The sequence below is a fragment of the Acomys russatus genome, chromosome 1, assembly GCF_903995435.1.
Source record: "Acomys russatus chromosome 1, mAcoRus1.1, whole genome shotgun sequence".
Lineage (NCBI taxonomy): Eukaryota > Metazoa > Chordata > Mammalia > Rodentia > Muridae > Acomys > Acomys russatus.
The window spans coordinates 68,647,046-68,664,586 of record NC_067137.1 but is presented as its reverse complement, the minus strand read 5'-3'; the positions used below and the strand labels follow the sequence as shown (position 1 = coordinate 68,664,586).

Sequence of the window (17,541 nt, the reverse complement as noted above, 5' to 3'; positions counted from 1 at the left end):
GAAGGAGCCCAACGTCATGGACACCCTTAATCTCAGCACTTAATCTCAGGTGAATCTCTATGAGTTCAAGGCCACCTTTGTCTCTATAGCAAGTTCCAGGCCAGCCAAGGTCACATAGTAAGACATTGTCATAAAACAACAATACACAAACGCACACATACAAACAAGGTTGAAAGGAAAGATGCATATTTATTTGACAGAGAAAATGCCAACCACTTTGGTATAATTTTTAATGGCTGTCCAAGTTTGAGGAAGCATAACCAGAAAAGCAAAGACAGGCTGTTAAATAAAAGCTCACCTAGCAAGTAAACAAACAGGACTGTTACCACTGGGGAATGTTTTCAATGCAGGATATGAATATATCTATGGATCATAGAAAAGGAGACCATGGAAAGATTAAAAAATCTAAGGGAGAAAGAGGATACTTTTAAAAGTAAGGTTTCAGAGAGTGTTGTCACAGCAGGATTTGTAGGATAATCTCTGGAAAAAATGATTAGACAAGTTTTCCTTGGGGACTAGCAGGAAAGAGGTGAGGCGGATACAGCTGTAGACAATTTTGTAAGTGTGGAGGAAGGAAATTGTCAGAAATCATGGCAGCTAGATTCAGTTTCCCCCAAGGAGTAGGAGATACAGATTTCTGGTGAAAACACAGAGGTAAAAGTCTGGAAAAGAACAAGATTGACGACACATCTCTATGTGGTTGCAGACTACAGTTTAGTGGAAGACATTGGCTACTATATTAGTATACCTTTTATTTCCCTATCAGCTCTGCATATTGGGAGTGGAAGTAGGAAGGGAAAATCATGGGAGTAATTCAGATTATGACTTATACTGCAAATGGGCTTAGAAAGACATGAGTATAAGGAGACTGACGTGTCTTGGGAAGAGAGTGACTCAACTTAGAATCCATATTGTCCAAAGAAAGCAAGTCTCTAAAGTCTTGTTAGTCCAGGGAAAAATGAAGCCAGTAAGTAACTGGTGCCTTAATTTTTGCTGAAGCTACAAAGCGAGAAGAATTGGAATAGACTGCGATAACTGTTTGAGAAGCAACATTGCTCTCAGGATCTTGTAGATGTAGAAGAGTTCTGGGTGAAGACAACAACTAGAAGAGGCAAAGGAATAAGGCATGTTGCTCATGTACCAGAGACCCTCAGCATACACACAGAAGCTGAAGCAGAGAGGAAGATGTTAAATCAAGTACAAGTGAGCAGTACTGACTGGGAGCTCAGGTGAAATCATTGGGGAAAAGAGAGGGCTAGAGAGTGAGAAACTATCTCTTTTGATACCCTATGAGAATATACAGGGGGAGGTAATCCCCCTCAGGAACAGTCATAGGGGAGGGGAATAATGGGAAAATGGGGGGTGGGGGAGGGAGGAATGGGAGGATACAAGGGATGGGATAAACATTGAGATGTAACAAGAATAAATTAATAAAAAAAAAAAGAGAGTGAGAACCTAGGTAGCGTCAACCCTAGAAGAAAGGGTTTTCCCCCATGGATGCAGAAGAGATAATAGTAGTAATAGGAAAGCAGAAGGGTTCTCCCCGCCCTGCCATGTGTAGGAGCCTTCCTTCTTTTTTAAAGACAGTAGCTGTCATTAGGATCTGGGGTTTGCCAGTTAGTCTGGGTTGCTGGCCATTGAGCTTTGCTGGTTCTCCTTCCTCAGGCTGATCAGCTCTAGGACTAAATGCATGTACCACAAGATTCAACTTTTTAAATGGAGTGTGGGGCTCAAACTCAGATCCCTACACTTTCATAGCAAGTAGTTTATGGATTGGACTATCTCTCCAGCATCCATTCTTATATAGAGTATGGAGAAAGATTATTGTCAGTGCGTAGCCCGTAAAGATAGTTTTGGTGCTTTAGCTTGTAATATGAGCATTCAGGTTCCTGAGGCAAAAGGACTGCCATGAACTCAATGTTAGCCAGCACTACAGAGTGAGACTCTGTCTCAAGATATCACATAGAAATGCACACACACACACACACACACACACACACACACACACACACACACACACACACACACACGATATCCACGATCAGCCCAAGTTTTAGGTGAGTGGTCAATGTATTGAGTGCAGATGTTGTTGACAGACACAAAGAAGTAACAATGAGAAGCAGATTCCAGAGGAAGACAGAAAAGAGCTATGGTTAGAGGAAGAGACCAGAAGGATTGGGAGATACAAAGTTAAGAACAAAATGGAAGAAAATAACTGATAGGGCTGACCCACTCCCCTCATGCAGAAGCTGTACCATGAATAAAGGAGTTCTTGTTCAACTTGAGTCTAGCTGGAACATATGACTGCAAGTAAAACTGACCCATATAAAATGTACCTAAGTACATACTTATAAAGACATGGCCATAGAAAGAACACATACACATATGCTCACAAAAGGACATGGACTTGAACTCACGAGGAGGCCTCAAACTCCCAATTTTGCTGGCTGCTTGGATTATAGGCACACACATGGTATTTTTGTATCAGTTATTTACTTCAGATTATAATCACCCCCAAAGTCCCTGTCTTGAAACTAATGTTACTTTAGTTCTGCCAATTAGAGATGGGTAAACAGGTAGCTTGTCTATGAGCCTTGCCTAAGGTTAGTCATGCAGCTAGGTAATCTTGCCTGATGGTCGGTCTGCTTTATGGATAGAACCCACTCTTCCTTCTCTACCTCTATTCCTCTTTCCTTCTTCCCTCTGTGTGGTGTGATGCACGCCTGTGTGTTTCTGCATGTGAGTGCCTGTGGAGGTTAGGGGTTGCTGTCAGGATGAGCTCCTCAATTGTTTCTCCACATTACAGTTTGAGATAGGGTCTCTAACTGAAACTGGAGCTAGCCATACCATCTAGGCTGGCTAGCCAGCAAGCTCCCAGCCTCCACGTCCTACTCAACATGGAGATTACAGGCATGCACGGCCATTCCTGGCTTTTGTTGTTGTTGAAGGCTCCCTATCATGGCAATCATTTTATTGTGTTATTAGCACAGCAATTCCCTATTGCATACCTGAAATATAAATGACTGAAACAGCTCGTAATAAGGGTTCCACAATACTATACTCTGGCCATTTGTATACACTCCCATTACTGCCCTTTTTCCAGCTGTTGAATATTTTTTCATCCTTTCCAGCCAACCCCTTTCCCTTTTCAAATATATAATAAACTGGAAGCCCAAGAATGAGAGTTACTGAATTTTTTTAAGCATGTAAATGTGATGAAAGCCTTTTTAGTGCTTTCCCTATAAATTCTTTAAGTTGAAAATAGATTTTTTCATACAATATATTCCAATTACCAATTCCCCTCCCCCAACTTCTCCCAGATCATTTCCATGTCCTCACACACCCTTTAAGTCTCTATATAACAAATAGGCATATAAAATTATAATAATAATAAAATAAAACAAGATAAAATAAAAACAAACAAACTGGAATTGGACAAAACAAAGCAAACAGAAAAAAAAAGTCAAAGAAAGAGCACAAGAAACAGAGACACATACATTTGCACACACAGAAATCCCATAGAAACACAAAAACAGGAAAATATATAAGCAACGATCTTGTACTGTAAAAAAAGAAAAAAGACTAGACAAAACATGAGACAAACCCCTCTCCCCAAACCCAAACAAACAAAACCAACCAACTAACCAAACATAAATCCCCCCCAAAACAAAATAACAAACAACCCTCCAAAATTGCCATTGAGTTTGTTTTATGTTGGCCATCTATCTACTCCTGGGAATGGGGTCTGCCTGTAAGTGTGGTTTATATACTCAATGAGATGCCACTGGAGAAAACTGATTTTCCATTTGCCAGTGGTTATCAACTGGAGGTAGCGTCTGGTTAGAAACGGGGGCTGTGCCTATTTCCCCCCTCATGCCTTTTTAAAGGGTGCTAGGAACCAGAACTTAGGTCCTCACTCTTGGACAGCACACACTTCACTCACTGAGTCATCTCCCCAGATCTAGGAACATCCCTTTGAAAAGCTGTTTAATGATCCCAGGCTTACTCATCTGGTGAGCACAAGGCAACAAGGTGGTACTGCTGCCATCAGAGCAGCTTCTTAGGACCTTGTTCAGAAACTGTATGGTATGTGAGCCACAACCAGTGGAGGCGCAGTTGGTGAGGGAGCACACTGCTCCTTCTAACAGGGGCAGCTGCCAAAGCTTGTTGCCATGTTTTATTTCACTGGAGTACTGACCATAAACATAAGACTTTATGCTTATCCCTATCATATTTTCTTGATAAATGAAACCCATTTTCTTAGCACTAAGTAGCTTTGGGCATCTTAACCATTTCATGTTTTTACTTAATTATGGAGAGAAAAACGTTGAACAGGGAAGAACCAAGGATAGAAGAAAGCCTGCCAGAGGAGACCCTATAGGGTGTCAGGTATACTATTAACAGTTGGATATATTCTCTTAGGACTGTGCAATGATTTTTGAATCATGTTACAAAGACATTTTGAAATAGCTTGTCAAATGACTAAGCATATCAGGGTTCTATTTTTCTCCTTACCAACCAGCTGATGAGATTAATTTCCATGCTGTGGCTAGACTGGTAAGGCCCTGTATATGGTAACCAGCCTAGGCATGGTTCCAAGGACAGGAGTCCTCAGTGGTGGGTCTGCAGCTACAGTAAGCACAATCGTGTGGAATGCCCCCGCCCTCCCCCGGCAAAGGCAAGTGCAGCTTCACTGGTGTGTTCTATACTCTGTGGCATGAGAAGCAGTTTGTGGGCTGAGACGACACTTGGTTCCTGTGGTATTTGCACTTGCAAGTCATTCCTTACTAAAGGAGATATTATGCCTACTTGGCTCACAGGACATAGCATCCATTTTAGTTTTAAATTTAATTTTAATGATTATTTTACCTGCTTTTTCAACATTCGAGATATATTAACTAAAAATATTCAGTGAAAGGAACATAACACACTCTTACTCAAAATCAAACATTACCAAATATTATAATTTAATAATACTATGTAATTTTGAATATTGTTTTACCAAGAGAACTTTTTTTCCTTTCGAGACAGGGTCTCTCTGTGTAGCTTTGCCTATCCTGAACTCACTCTGTAGACCAGGCTGGCCTTGAACTCCCAGGGACTCGCCTGCTTCTGCCTCCCGAGTGCTGGGTTAAAGGTGTGCACAGCATGAAGCATCATATGCACACTGAACATCACCACGCCACATAGGTGACATTTTTTATTTAACACTCCTAACAGCCAAAGTGGACAGGTCACCAAAAGCTACCTACTATTTGACATATAAAATAGCACCAGCTGTTTTTTGAGGCAGGGTCTCACTATGCAGTCCTGGTTATCCCTAAAGTGGCTCTGTAGACCAGGTTGGCTTCGAATTCAGAGATCCTCCTGCCTCTGTTTCCCGAGTGCTGGGATCAAGGTGAGCACCACAACTGGCTGACATTAACTATTTTTATTTAAACAAAAATAGAGCCTCACCAATGGATTATAATACAAACCATTAGCTATTTAGATAAGTAATAAACACAACATTAGACACATAACAATAGAGGCCGGGGAAGGACTGATGCTCTGCCTGCATCTGCCTAGCTTCTCTGAGGTAACTGGATTTCAAGCTTTGGATGTTAAAACAGAATTTTCTTGGTATTTACCCAGGAACGAATCTTACAAGCGAGGAGTCTAGATTGCCTGTCTATGGCAGCACCAGTGCAGCAGGTGACACCACTAGGAAAATCCTTACTAGTGGATAATTGAGTTATTTTGCTTAAGCTCCTAACTTAACATCAGAAAATGACTGAGATAACGGAACTACTTAAGATCAACAACATTTATTGGGCCCTTTTATTTTGTCTATCAGAGGATATCTAAACCATACTTAAGATTCACACAAAATCCCAGCATTGGTAACAAGCCTATGAAACCTCCCAGGGAGGGGCAATGTGTGTGCATTCTGTTCACTGCATTCTCATTCAGGAACCAGCAGAATAGGCTTTCAAAACTCATTAGGGTATTTTTGTGAATAGTTGTTACATATGCACACATGCTCTGACTAAGGAGTAATTTTAAGGACGTTCTAAATTCTAATGTCACAGATTATAATTTGGCAGGCATGTTAGCACACCCTGGTTATAATCTTAGTAGTTGGAAGGCTGAGACAGGAGGATTTCCAGTTCAGGGACAGACTGCCTACATGGTTTGGTCCTGTCAGAGCAACAAACAACAAACTAACAACAAAGACACTACTCAATGTGAGGACATGGAGTGACTAATTTAAGTAGTCAGAGCCTTTGAAGAACCGTCAAGAGGCAGAACAGTCATTCAGAAGAACACAGGTTGGCAGGACGGAAGTTAGGTGCAGCTTTATCCCAAGAGCCAAGCCAACGTGGGGCTATTTGTATGAGGGAGAATTTAGCTAATGCTGTAACAATGATGTACAGATACTAAAAACCAATTCCTGTTTAATTTCAGATTTATTCAAAGATAAAGAGAGAGAAGAAGGAATAAGAAAGAGAAGAAGAAAGAGGAGGAAGCATTTATTTTTAAGAGAAATGGAAGTAGGAAAAAAAAAAAAAAGGCACGCACAGACAGTAGACAAAGCAAATTGACGACCATGTCAACTATTTCACTAAAGTTTGTTATGTTCTAAGAACTGAAACAAGGTCTGCCTGTGGTATTCTAAAACAGGGGTGTGGATTTGTTCCACTTTCCTCTTTCCTTATTCTAGCTTTTGTATTTTTTGCCCTTGCATTCCTGTTTCTGGCGTAATTCATATGGACATCTGTGTAAGTCACAACTGACAGCATATCGAAAACATTTAATTCTTAAAAAAATACATGTGCAGGTGTGTGTGTGTGTGTGTGTGTGTGTGTAATTGCTGCATCACAGGAAGACTAGAATTTCTGAGTTTTCTAAGTTCACCCCAACCCTGCCACTCAACACAGGTTTCTGATTTTTACATGCCACTTATAAATGTAATTTCCATTCTTTAATATCCATTCACTTCACTACTAATACTTTCTGAGCACTATAGGTGACTTGAAATCAGATCACATACATGCTTCTTTTATTGTTAGTATTGAGGATTAACAGGCTTTATTCTCAGCACCTAGATTATTCTTTGGTCATTAGTGGCATTGGGACGTATTAACTCTTTCAAGCTAAGGCACTATTTACTAAACTTTCTGAGGAGTGAGAATCGTAACTGTGAAATATACTAATGTTCACATTCATCCAGTGGAAAATGTATGTGTTTTTTTCCTTTTGACTTCTGAGACTTAGATCACTGGTACTAGTAACAATATGTACAGATCTTTATATTCTAGAAACTTCCTTCATGTTAGCTCTAAAGATAGTATAGGCTTATGTATTTACAGGAGTCCTCTGACCCTGGACTTAGATGTAGTGGTGATCTCCCAGGACCTCCACATGAACAGTATACATTCATAAGTTTTGAGACATCTCTCTAGCCCCCAGAGGAAGTCACTTTATAAAGGCATTGCAACCTATTGTTTATTATTCTTTTGGTTTATTTCTAAACATTATTTTGAGTCAGGCTGGCCTTGAATGTACAGAGATCCATCAGTCTCTGCCTCCCCAGTGCTGGGATTAAGGTGTGCACCACCACACCTGGCAAAAAATATTCTTTTATCATAACAAAAGTAATTTTTTGTTTGCTTGGTTTCTATGAGACAGGGTTTCTCTGTGTAGCTCTGGCTATCCTGGACCTCATTCTGAAGAACAGAGTGGCCTCAAACTCAGAGATCTGTCTCCAGAGTGCTGAAATTGAAGGTATGCGCCACAACTGCCCGGCTAACAGGAGTCTTAACTAGGTGCAAAGAGGATGCTTTAAACTCTTCTCTTGATAGAATTCTGTAGGGATTAAAAAAACACTTCATAAAATATAATGCATGAATACCACAATTTATCATTATTTTTTCCTTAGGTTAGTTCAAGCTTATCCACTGTGCAATATCTGCCTCTTCAGGTATGTGTTCTGTTTCCTAAACGGTGAGGAAATCATGTCATGAGTGAGCATCAGTGAACAGTGGCTAGCTCTGCTAACAGCCCATTTGCATCCTATACCTTTGAAACAGAATAATTAATAAATTTCCTTCCACATGCTGCTATTAGCTGTCTATTTCTAAACTTCTACATAGTCACACTCCAGCCTGGCTCAGACACTGCTACTCAGTATGAATGACAGCAGCCCAGGGGCTGATGTGCTGTTTGCCCAGCCGAGGAGTTACATATTGCTTTTTGAAGACTGACACTCACGGTGCAGCCTTGACATCTGGCCTGTCTTTGAATGGCTTGAGATGCAGCTCTAAAGCATAAGCTTTATGATTCAGAGTAACTTTGGACATTCTGACTTTTTGCACTAAACTCCATGGAGAGTTTAATTATGTGGGAAATGGGGTTATATAATCTAAATTGCGATCATTCTAGACAAACTCTCATGGGTATTTCTATTATTCACTGAGAAGAATCTGTTGAAGCCTTTCCCTTCTTTGGATGTTCAGTTTCTGGAAGCCAATTTTGATGAGTTTTATATCTGCCACCTGGCAGTACTGTTCTCAAACTTAATATTTTTTCTCATAAGTTTATAAGTTAGGGTTACACACAGAGAGAAAATGAAATTAGATCTTCGCACTGAGCTAAAGACATTCTATTAATGGCACGGTAGTCTTTCTATCCCTCAGGGAGAGAATCTTAAAACCCTGATTTCTTTACCCTGCACATCTTTTTGGTCACTAAGTCGTATTTTCTCTGTAGTGCTTCTAATATCAATCGCTTCCTCTCATTCTTACCACTTCCAGTCCATGCCCGAACACCATCTGTCTATCTTCTCCTCGCTGTATTGCTATAGTCACTTCTTAGCTGGTGCTTTGACTTCTAACACCAACATGTTCTAGCTAATCTTCCAATAAAAGGATAGGCTGATGCACCTCAGTCCCTATTATCACCTGTTATTATAATTATATAATCACTGAAAAACCCTCTATAATGGCTCTTACCCCTATCACACGAAGCTGAGTTCATGTGCACACTTTGAAGCCTCTGGGAAATTCAGCCAAGCCTTGTCATTCCTTTGGAACCTCTGCTTTTGTCAGGTGACCACTGGACCACTGAACTTTTCTCAGATTATATTCAGACTAAGATTTCACCTTATTAATGTGACTTCTTGCTTCCATATTATCCTCTATTCTTCCCTTTCTACTAATTCACATCCCATCCCTCTACAGGCTATGTCTGCTCACCTTGAAACCTTTATTCTCCTGTTACCTATAGTAAGAATTGAAAAGGATTCAGCATCAGTGGACCTTGTGAAATAATAAATGAACGAGGTAGGAGATACAGTACCAGCACCATACGTGGATACAAGATTTCAGATTCTCTTTAACTCACTGATTTCATTTCTAGAAACCAATGCTTCCTTCAAATATTTAGCACACTGTGTTCAATGCAGAAGTATGTAAAAATAGTATTTTTGCTTAGGAATATTGAGGCCATAAACTGTTAGCAAAGAAAGTATATCATATTTTTAACATATTTCACTAAATTTAATATGATAGCAAGCCATGGCATGATTTGTGTGCATTTGTGGAGGTCAAATGTTGACATTGGCTGTCTTCCTCAATTACTATCTTATCTTTTATCTTAAATTTTATTTATTTAATTTTATATCTTATGTGTATGGGTGCTTTGTATACACACACACACACACACACACACACACACACACACACACACACACACACACCATGGAGTACTCAAGTCCATGGAGGCCAGAAAAGGTTATTGGATTGTCTGAAACTGGAGTTACAGATGTTTGTGAGCTGCCATACGCATTCTGGGAGCTGAACTCAGGTTTTTTCTTTTCTTTTCTTTCTTTCTTTTTTGTATACACACTTTGCTTTCTTTTTTATTTTGAAATTTTTTATTAATTCATTCATATTACATCTCAATTGTTATCCCATCCCTTGTATCCTCCTGTTCCTTCCCCCTTTCACCCTATTTCCCTCTCCTAGGTTTATGACCGAGGGGACCTCCTCCCCCACTATATGGTTATAGGCTATCAAGTCTCATCTTCGTAGCCTGCTTATTCTTTCTCCAAGTGCCATCAGGGCTCCCCACCAAGGGGAAGTGGTCATGGAGAGGGAGAACTGACTCTGACATGAACTCTGAACTCAGGTTCTTAGGAAGAGTAACAAGTGTTGTTAACCATGGTGCCATCTCTCTAGTCCCTTTGTTTTAGTTTATGGGCTCTCACAGAACCTAGAACTTATTGTGTAAGCTGGGCTCTCTAGCCAGCAAGCCTCTGGGATCTGTCTGTTTCTATCCTGTCCCAAGATCTGTGTTTCAAGTGTGAGCCACCATAGCATGCTTTTTATTTAGGTGGTGGGGATCTGGTTCAAGTTCAGATGCTTGTACAGCCAGCACTTTACCAAGTGGGTCATCTCCCCAGTCCCATGACATGGCTTTTGATGCACTGTCTATATGTTTAGAAATTATATAACAGAGTTTAAAATCAACCCCAATTTATTGCCCCCTATACTGTTTCATGTTTTCCAGTAACTAAGGTATCTTTCCAAAATGGGATAAAATGTTTTAAATTTCATGTAGCAAGCAGTAAAGTTAACAAAACTCTTTTTGTATTCACAATTATCATGAAACAGAAAGAAAAAGTTTGACAACCTATGTAAAAATGAAGTCATCTTTCCTTAAATGTCCCCTTTCAGAAGAATGTTTCCAAGTGAGTAATATTTTCAATGCTATTTTCATCTACTAAAAGATTGAACTCATTCACAGTAACTGGTCATTAAGTACTAAGGATGCCTTTTCATGAAGCAAATTACTAAGTCCTTTCTAAGCATTTGCCTTCTAGCTAAAGATTTCAGGGCAGCTCTTAGATGGAATAAACTCTGTCTTTTTTTTCTTCATGAATTTCTAGTCTTTCATATATATGCATTATTGTTATATGTACATAGGTGGTAAAGGCATAGACAGTTTGAATATTTCCTCACTACTTGTAAATATAATAAGTAAATCCAAATTGCTTATGAATGTTAAATGCACATATTTTAGATTTTATACATTAGGTCATTATTATCATAGAAAGTATATTTTATTTCATAAGCAGACCCATGGAGAATTAGCCATTTGCTAAATAAAAACTTCATTCTATTATTTAATAAAAAGATACAAGGCTTCCTACCCAGATCTTGCCAATGGACAGGACATTCTCCACAGTTGAGTGGAGAGTGGGAACCGACTTTCACACGAACTCTAGTGCCTCATATTTGTCCATGTCGCCTGGATGGGGAGACCTGGTGGCACTCAGAGGAAGGATAGCAGGCTATCAAGAAGAGACTTGATACCCTATGAGCATATACAAGGGGAGGAAGTCCCCCTCAGTCACAGTCATAGAGGAGGGGAGTAAGGGGAAAATGGGAGGAAGGGAGGAATGGGAGGATACAAGGGATGGGATAACAATGGAGATGTAATATGAATAAATTAATAAAATATATTTAAAAAGATATATATGCTTGCAGAAATGCCATTTTCATAGACATGTCATATGTTAAATGATAATTGTTTTATAAAGTTGTATGTGCTAAATAAAATATTATAAAAAGGTCAAGCTGCTTAGCTACTTTAAACATTTCTAAATTTAGCATTTATTGATTGAGTCGTTTGAATGTTTTATTTTTTAAATGTTTCGCCTCTCAGTAAGATAATTAATGGGTATGTGGAGGTACAATAAGAAAGGATTTGATACGTGGCATTGAAAAAACAAAAATCCAAAGCTCAAACTAACAAAACCCCCTTAAAAACAAAACAAATTAAAACAAGCCTTCCTTCCAAGATTTAATATTTCTCTCAATCAAGATAAGCACAGTGATATCACTACTCGAGACAATGAGAAGGCATGCAAAAGAGAAAAACAAGAGAAAACACGGCCTCTTATTCTCTCTTCCTAGCTTCGTTGAAATCACCACAGGTTTGGGATGCTGTCTTCGTGAAGGAGAGAATGAGGCTCCTAATCACATGAGACCGGTCGTCTACAACATTTCTGTCGGCTCCATAAACTGTGCAGGTTTTACAGTTTTACTCCTAAATAGCTGACCATTTGCCAGAAAAATAATTTGAGGGATATATGGTACACAAAAATGGAAAAACTGATCATGATTTTTAAGATAATAAATAAAAGCCCCACAATGTTCTGGACTGAGTATTTACAAAAGTCAAAAAATGCTTTGCACTGAGACAGACTGCCTTTTACAGTCAAGGCTGTGCCTCAGGTACCATCCTTTAATGTGACACACTGAACCAGCCAAATCTGGCAACGCAGGGTTCAGCTCTTTTATTGTGTCTTGATCCTGTTTGTTTTATCCTTTAAGGATATTTGCTTTGGAAGAGACAACTCATGGCAGAAGAACTATGACTAAATAGTGTGTTTGCTAAGAGCAACCAATCTGAATTGGCATTAAAGTATGAGAACGATTATCTATTCGACTTCTAATTAATAAAAGTGATTTGGGAAAGAAAAGAGTACTCAAAGCTCATCTTTACAAAGTAGCCTAATGCCTTTTAAAAGTAATGTAAGTAATAAGAATAAATCTTAGATGAGCAACTAAAAGAAGATATTTGTTCTCAGTTATCATAAATTACTATAACCCAACACATAAGCCTGACAACTGTAGCCACCACTACCACCACCACCTCCACCCCCACCCCCACCACTACCACCACCACCTCCACCCCCACCCCCACCACTACCACCACCACCACCACTACCACCACCACCACCACCACCACCACCACCACCTCCACCACCACCACCACCACCACCACCACCACCACCACCACCACCACCACCACCACCACCACCACCACCACCACCACCACCACCACAACCACCACCACCACCACCACCACCACCACCACCACCACCACCACCACCACCACCACCACCACCACCACCACCACCACCACCACCACCACCACCACCACCACCACCTCTACCACCACCACTACCACCACCACTACCACCACCACTACCACCACCACTACCACCACCACCACCACCACCACCACCACCACCACCACCACCACTACCACCACCACCAGCCGCAGCAGTTAGAAACTGAATTGTTCTTGTAGAGGACTCAAGTTTAGTTCCCTGTGACCAGGTAGGGTGGGGCACAACTGACTGTAATTCCAGCTCCAGGGGATGCTCCTCTCTTTGGCCTCTGTGGGAACCTGCACCCATGTGCACATACTCTCTATACATACACATGTACTTTAAAAAAATAAAAAAACAACAAGGAAATGCTTATAGGTGTATAATGAAATAATTTACTAATAAAGAGTGCTAACAAGTTGGTAACAATTGATTCACATTAATGTAAAAAGAGGATCAGCAGGCAATTCACATAAAAATGAAAGTAGACAATAAACATAAAATTGCCAAAGCTTATTTTTTAAAGAGATGCATATTACATTGAAACAAAATTTTACCTATAGATTTGGAAGACTTAACAGTTTACTAAATAAGGATGAAGGCTTGGAGAAAGAAGCGTTCTCTTAGGTAAATTGTTTCCATAACTTTTAAAAAGAGCAATTCCACAATAGTTAGCAAGCTTTAAAATCACATATCTTTTGAGCCTTAAGACTTCCATTTATCAGAATTTATGCTAAAAATCTCTCATTAGAAATACAAATTATGAACATGGCTGTTCATTTCCAGAATCACTTATAATAGTGAATTTTAAAATCTCAAATTATTTTCTCATAGAACTTGGATTCTCATTTACAAACGGTTATGTATAAGGTGATATTTCAGGATTCAAACTAGAACTTTGTTTTACTTTGGTGCTAGACTGAACTCGGCCTTCAGTGTGTTGAGCATACACTGTGCCCCTGAGCAACACTGTTAGCTAGCAAAGAGTTCCAGAGTCAATACAATCACAACACATCTTTTTGGATTCAAGTGTTTCACATATAGTTTGCCTATAACTGCTTCATAGAGATAGAAATTTGCCCAGTAGAATAAGGTATTATTGACAGATCTCTCATAGAATGTACTGAGCATACTTGGCAAGCTGGGAAAACGAGCTCTTAGAAAGGCATACCATAGCAGCAAGAGGTAGAAGATTTTAGGAGAAGATTAGAATGTTGTCTTGAGAAAAGTCATCAGGACCGGTAAGTCCAGTAACTAAGCTTATTATGTTTTATAATTGTATACTTTGCATAGGGTGGGGAAATATTTGCTCAGTGTTTTAAGGCATACAGTCAATTAGTAGATAGAAAACTGCTATGTCCCCTTTCTTGAAAAATATTTTACTTAAAGATATGTAAATAAAACATTAACATTTATCTATATGACACAGGACATACTTTTTCAAGCAAGTTATTCCTTTACTAACATATCCTAATAAAATAAATTCAAGTAATTTACTTGACTTTCATGTGTATTTTTGGCTGTTTTAGTTAATAAATAATGAAAATGTTTAGAAATATGTTCTCCTTTGTGGGTGTTGTATGTGTTTATGCACATGTTGCCATATGTATGTGTGGTTGCAGGGATGTGCGTGTACATATGCAGGCTAGATGTCAATCTTGGGTGTTGTTACACAGAAGCTATATACCCCATCCACCCATCTCTCTCTCTCCTTCTCCCCCTCCCTCCCTCCCTCCATCCCTCCCTCCCTCCCTCCCTGGCTATCTATCTAAGGCAGGGTCTCTCACTGATTCAGGTAGGCAATCCGGACCACAAACCTTGAGATCCTCTTCTCTCTGCCTTCTTGATCTGGGATTACAAGTCTGCACCCCATATTTGGATATTTAAATGAGCGCTAGAGATTGAATACGGGCCCTTCTGCTTTAACAACTAAGCAAATGCCCCAGATCCAAACTATATTTTTGAGTCCTGTCAATCAGCATTTTAAAACACATGGCTAATATAGCTATAATAATTATGAGCCACAAAAATGACCAGCAGGACACATTATTCTGAAAGGTGTGCTAGTATCTCTTATATTTTGGGGTCAACCAACAGTCACAATTGGACTGAAGGACTGCTCAACAAGAAGGCATTCATGCTTGGGACTGTGAACTACCCACCTAGCCACGGTTGGTGAGGCCATGGAATCGAGAGGAGAACCCACTACTGCCACCTTCTCAATCAATACAGTTTCGATCTGCATTCTAATTACTTAACCTTAAACACAGAAAAGTGTAACTCTCGCCCTCACCAAAGCAGAGCCGATTTGCAGCAGAGACTAATACGGAAGCCACAATTGGTCAGACTGCGGAGGAGAGCAATGGTAAGTGGGGTTCCTGTCCCCAGTCACAGCACAAGCCCACATCTAAGACTCAGGGGTCGCAGACGAGAAGGGTGGAAAGACTGTGGATGCCACAGTAAGTGAAGGGGTGTACGTAGGAGGGAGTGGAGCAGGGAGGAGCAGGGGTGAGTACAGTCAACATAATTTGCATGGAATTCTCAACGAATAAAATTACCTACCAAGAATGTGCTAAAACTTGATTATCATTTATATAAAAGCTAATATTCACATACAAGCAAATACATACTATATTTCTCTTTCTGGTTCTTGGTTACCTCACTCAAGATGTTAATCAAGGCATAATCTGTGGATCTAAGGCTAGGTACAGAGGAAGGGGCTATGGGAACAGGTTTCATGGGTGGACTAGGGGCTTGTGGAGAGACAGGAACAGAAAGATCAGGTGGGGGGCAGGGAAGGAGAGATGTGGTTAAGGGAGGGAATTCAGGGACATCTGAAGGATGTTATAGAAACCTAGTGCAGTGGAAACTTCCCAAAATATATGAAGGTAATCCTAATGACGTCTCCAAATAATGATGGGGATGGATTCACAATTAGCCATCTCTTGTCACCAAATGAAGCTTCCAGTACTGGGACTGGGTTACATCCAGTTGTTGGTCAAAGAAGTTCCATGGGAATCCACGAATAACCTAGGCTGTTGCTAAGGCCAAAGCTTGTTCTCCACAAACTGACACCAAGGCTCAGTTGGCAAAGACAACACCTATACAACTTAATGAGCATGGAGAGGTTGAGCTGGTGCTTACAAAGACGCTTCACCCTATGTTCTAGTGTCTTTGGTAAGGGAAGGCACGCTGCAATACCCACCAAGAGAAATGCAAACACCACCCCAGCCACAAAACCTTTGATTTACAATCTGTCCTGCCTACAAAATATGCTAGGGGGAATGCGGGAGAGAGGGAGGAATGGGAGGATACAAGGGATGGGATAACTATTGAGATGTAAAATGAGTGAATTAATTAAAAAAAAAAAAAAGAAACAAAAAAAACATGCTAGGGCAATGGTGGCACAAAGCTTGTGGGAGTAACCAACCAATGTCTGATTTGATTTAAGGCCCATAGACTTTGTAAAATTATGTAATATAATACTTTAGAGCTCATGAAATTAAAAAGTCTGTCCTGAGGTCTCTTTTTGAAGCAAAAGAATAAAGTTATGTTAATATTTTCTCTTTTAAAATGAAACAGCTGGAAGACTTCTGGGTATATAGCAATAAGGAAAGTAAAACTAGGGTAAAGATGAGAGCCTGTGTAGGACTCAAGTCTTCTGTTAGATTACTATGAAATAGAAGCAGCCTGCTAATGCATGATTTTTGAGCATTTTTTTCTTTTATCAGTTATATGTTTGATTTTTAAAAAATTTGTAAAGAGTTATTTCTTTTATTATTTCATATCTATGGGTGTTTTAGGGACACATATGTTAGTGCATCATGCACATGCCTGGTGCCTGTGAAGGTCAGAAGACTTCAGATACCCAGGGACTGGGGTTATAAATGGCTGTGAGTCACCATGTGTATTCATGGAATTGAACTCAGGTTTTTGCTAAGAATGAGTGCTCTTAACTGCTGAGCCAACTCTTCAGCCTCTAATTCCCATTCTTGTTTTTTTTTTTTTTTTTTAATTCTTCCTTTCCTATTTTTTAAAATCATAATTTATTTACATTACATCTTGATTGTAATTCCCTAGCTCTTATCTTCTTGTTCCCACCCTTCCTCCCTTGTCTGCCCTATTCCTCTCCTCTGTCAGGTAGGGTCCTCCTCCCCCACCATCTGACCACAGCCTATCAGGTCTCATCAGGAAAGGAATGCAGGCTAATTCCCATCCTTAATGTACCACTGGATTCTTAATCGGAGGAAGTGTAGAGTACACTGGTGCTGAATAAATCCCAATGAGGGGAATAAATTTAAAATTCAAGCCACTAAATCAGTAAGGCATATTAAGAGGTCAAGTTATTTGCATTTACTTAGTTTTCTTATGTTGTAGTAAGGACCAAACTACCCACAGTAGCTACTTGTGAAATTTGTTAGCAAGTGAAGGTAGAAAACTCTAATAATTAATTTTAAGTGTCAAAGGTCAGAATGCAAACACTATCTCAAAAGCAGCTTCTTCACTGCATAACTAAAACTCTATTCTTTTAACTTATTTCCATCCTAAACCAAACAATACACCACAGGAAAATTGAACAGTTGAGCTTTTCTTACATA

The 17,541-nt window shown here is 39.7% G+C and overlaps 1 protein-coding gene and 1 long non-coding RNA gene across 3 annotated transcripts in view; one reads left to right on the top strand and one right to left on the bottom strand.

Annotated features, from left to right (window-relative positions):
- Positions 1-17,541, bottom strand: part of Mipol1 (mirror-image polydactyly 1) — a 264,233-nt gene that overhangs the window by 8,499 nt on the left and 238,193 nt on the right. The gene's annotated exons all lie outside the window — the stretch shown is intronic.
- Positions 7,554-12,575, top strand: LOC127189550 (uncharacterized). The gene is made up of 3 exons (XR_007830661.1): positions 7,554-7,767; positions 7,922-7,963; positions 12,381-12,575. It is a non-coding gene; the product is annotated as an uncharacterized LOC127189550 (long non-coding RNA).